Raw genomic sequence first — 4,328 nt, forward strand, 5'->3', positions numbered from 1 at the left:
CTCACATATATATATTTAGACATTTCAATTTTTTTCTAGAAACAGCTGGAAAAAATGTTCTAGAATGTTTGATGTGAATATATAAATAGAGTAACCAGGGAGCATTTCATCACATATTTCAGAGGAAATAAACGCATCAGCAATGTGAATTTAATACTGTATATACAGGTATACCTCGCCTTACGTCGGTAATTGGTTCCAGGAAAACGACGTAAGTCGAGGTATGCCTGTATAATTAATGTGCAAGATAAATGTATAAAGACTATGCTTGGTTGTTAGAACTTCCATTTTATTAAAAGTTCATTAAAAGTTAATTTACAGATTTTTTTTCACATTACTCTAGTAATTATTTTTTTAATGCTTTATTACTGTTTTCAAATGGATAAGTTCTGGGTTATCTAAAATAAAATCAGTTTGAAATCAGGTGCAGGTTATGCAATGGTATTGCTTGTATGTTTGTTTTACAACTTGAAATTTGTTATGAAGTAATTAAATAGTTTTTCTCCTTATCTAAAGTCATTAAGACCATTGTCAAAAAATGTGCAAAATCTTTTGCACATTGCATACATATGCATTTGCCACTGGCATATTAAGAAAATTTGCACTGTTAATGTGCCATTAATAAAATACAAGCCAACCAATGCTGTATGTTATCAGACTAGATATCGGCTATAATACTAATAAATTATGAAACAATTTGGTACTAGAGGGAGACATTAGGTGCCATCTCTTAATAAATTTAATAATTAAAAATTATAATTAAATAATTTAAATAATACAGACAACTGGAAGAAAAGAATCGGCCTGGAGCGTGACTCGAACCCACAACTCCTACTTACCATGCAGATGCGTTGCCAATTACACTACCCGAACCTCCAGTGCGATCTCCTCTTTCAGTATATATAACATTATATTGCAACCATTGTGGTTATTACGTGCCTGCTGGGGATGCATTCAGCGCCCACCTCCTGTAAACACCTCCTAAGGCATTCAACCGGCCATTGCAAATCCTTGGTAAGGCATATATATAAACACACAACAACATTACAACCCAATACATTGTAAACTATATAAACTACAAGCCAACCAATGCAAGAGTGGGACTTGAACCTCCATGTTATCTAGCACGATAACATACGGGTTCAAGTCCCACTCAGGGCCAATTCTTTTCTTCCAGTAGTCTAAATTATTTAATTGAAAATTATAATTATTAAATCTATTAAGAGATGGTGCCTAATGTCTTCCTCTAGTACCAAATTATGGTGCCTAATGTCTTCCTCTAGTACCAGCTTTCTATCAATACACGTAATCCTTCTCAAAACTTGTTTTAGTGTTGCCAGATCGCAACACTTCTGATTTTGGTGTTGCCAGATGTTTTTCCTTATTCCATACTTGCTTTATTCTTCATAAGTGCTTAGCACCATATAAGGAAATTTATAAAGATCTTTTAACTAAGCAATCTAAAATAACATATTTTTTGTAAAAGGTAGAGCATGGATCTGAAGATAATGCAGAAAAATGCTCAGAGGATAAGGATATCTTGCCAAAAAGAAAACACCCTTCGTTAATAGTGCTTAGTGATGACGAAGAAAACATTGTTTAATTTATATTAATATGTATCGCTTAAGAAAATTTTAATAAGGATATTTATCTTAATTATGAAAATATAATAGCATGTTTTTTAGTTTTTGGAACCTAACCCCCCTTTTCGTACTAGTTCTTTGTTTTGCATAACACGGCAATTTTTTGGAACATAACTCCCATTTTATATAAAGGTTACCTGTACTGATTGAAGCAAACTGTCGAACAACACGTGAAATCACTAAGAGATTAGATTTATCAAATTGAACTGTTTATGATTACTTGAAACAAATTGGTTTTGTTTCAAAGCTTGATATATGGGTTCCACATGTTCTTAAAGAGAGATACTCTCTTTGGTGGAATTTTAAGGAAATATTTTTTGGCGCTTTTACCAGACAGTTTAACAATTGATTCAAAAGTGTACTGCCATCGAATAAACAAATTGAGTAATATCATCAAACAGAAAAGACGGCCAAAATTGATCAACAAAACAGGTTAGTGTTTTACCATAATGTCAAATTTCACACAAGTTTGGTAACTGGTCAGAAACTGTTATAACTTAGATGGGACATGCTATCACATCAATCATATTTGCCAGATCAAGCACACTCAGATTATTACTTGTTTTGGTCTATACAAATTTTTTTAACTGTAAGACATTTACTTGAAATGGCAATGTCAAAAATGTAAGCAGTAATCAAAACTTTTATGAATGCAAAATCATGCTATTACCAGAAACGATGATAACAGGTATTTGACCAAAATGGTCGATATATAATTCAATAAAATATTTATTTATTATAAAAATATTGTATTTTTTCCACGGAAAAAAACGAAATTACTTTCCGAACAACCCAATATGATGTATATTNAGACATTCTCGGAGTGAGAATTAAATTTTATTATCAATATTTCGTCTGTTATTTCTTAATTGAAAATGTTTTCGATACAATGGACATTTTCTCAAGTACTGTATATGACCAGCACGATGACTAGTCATTATATATACAGTACGGACGTATGGATGGGGGAATATAGTAAACGTTTCCCTTACGAAAGGGAGAATAATTATCATAAATATAAGAATATAAAATAGTACAAAATTTCGACTTAAACTCCGCTTTATCCGATGACGTCACCGACTTCAAACATTTTGGCGGGATACCCTGCTCGTACATTTGTGACTCCCGTTACTAAAGTAGTAATTTCAAGATGGCGTCGAGTATAGGTTACTCCTTATTTGACTACGATTGGTAAGGTTTTAGTCGGGAATCGTGGAGAACGTTAACTAGTACATATATCAGGAAGTAAAAAATGCAGTGATATTAAAAGACATTTAATTATATGCAATGTTTCTTTAGAATATAATCGAAGATCAATCTTAATGTTGGATTGTCTGTTGTGATAGTTGATGTTAAGCCTCGTTGGAAGATCGTTTGGTTTCGTTGGGGAAAGAAAAAATGGATGAATGAAACAGTATTACAAGTTTATTATTTGTTAGGTACGTTCTTATTTAATTACCTTTATTAATTTCTCACCATTTCAAAATTGTAATCGCCTATCGCGCGTTTGTTTACCGATAACGGCTCATCAGATACGGAGGAGTGGCGAGTGCTTACTCTTCACATAAACATTGGATGAACGTAGACTACATTCGAAAGATGATGAAAAAAATACACCAAACAATAATATTCAATCATGTCTTTCGCTTTTATTTATTAATCACCGTGTCATTACCGCTTTGTAAACACATCTGGATGAATGAGGTAGACAAAATGGCAAGGTGATACATGATTACAATTATTCCCATTTTATAATTAACCTCTCTTCATTGTTCACATTTTATCTATTTTATGAAATTTACTTGCATTTTTCATTCTTTTTATTGTATTTTTTTTTTCTAATTCTATAAAGGTACATTTCTATATAAAAATTTTGTAGATGTGATTTTACATTGTTACATGATTTAACTTACCAATTACAAATATCTTGTATATGATTTGATTTTGTAGTTAAAGTAAATGTCAAATTACTCCATTTTGTTACTCTATAATAACATTAATTATAAATTATGAATAAATGCTTGAGATTTGAATAATTGATTTTTTTATTGTAAATATTTTTTAATGGACAAATGGTCCCTATTATAAATTGATTTTCTATTACGATATATTTGATTTACAATATTACTATATCGACATTTTAAAATTTATGTATGCTGTTTTTAAGAGTTCGTAATATAATAATTATTGGAAACACGTAATAGAACATTAAACGTTTGAAGCACTTCTATAAGATTCGTAATTAATTTAAGGTAACGGAAAAATTAACTAACAATTTTTCCTATATTGTTTACTTATTTCGCTATGAAATGAAATTTAACTTTATTGTTAAATTTATTACCGATTTCTTACTTGCACAATAAACAAAATATATGATTGATTGACCCTAAGTTACGTCATAATTTAATACTGATTGTGTTTATAATAAAATTCAAATCACAAGTTACTATGAGGTTGTGTAGATTATGTAATATTGTAAGAATATAGAACTTTATAAAATGAATCAATATAATTAAGCTGTTAATTTAATTGTGAAATTAATTTTATTTATTCATTTCTAAGTCTCATTGTTCAGATATTTTGTAAAATTAAAAAATTTTCTTATAATTGTTGATATTAATTATTTTTTAAAAAATTCATTAATTAAAAAGTGTTTTTTTTTTGAATATTTACAGTTTTAGGTTA

At 29.7% G+C, this 4,328-nt stretch overlaps 1 protein-coding gene across 1 annotated transcript in view; it reads left to right on the forward strand.

The window, feature by feature from the left end:
* The first annotated feature begins 2,777 nt into the window (after positions 1-2,777).
* LOC111635630 (serine/threonine-protein phosphatase 4 regulatory subunit 3-like) overlaps positions 2,778-4,328 on the forward strand; it is a 110,569-nt gene continuing 109,018 nt past the window's right edge. The window contains exon 1 of the mRNA XM_023380646.1: positions 2,778-3,082. The gene's annotated coding sequence lies outside the window, so the exon portion shown is untranslated. The remainder of the gene's footprint in view (positions 3,083-4,328) is intronic.

This window comes from Centruroides sculpturatus, unplaced genomic scaffold (genome assembly GCF_000671375.1).
Source record: "Centruroides sculpturatus isolate CEXI.00-Female unplaced genomic scaffold, Cexi_2.0 scaffold1025, whole genome shotgun sequence".
Taxonomy (NCBI): domain Eukaryota; kingdom Metazoa; phylum Arthropoda; class Arachnida; order Scorpiones; family Buthidae; genus Centruroides; species Centruroides sculpturatus.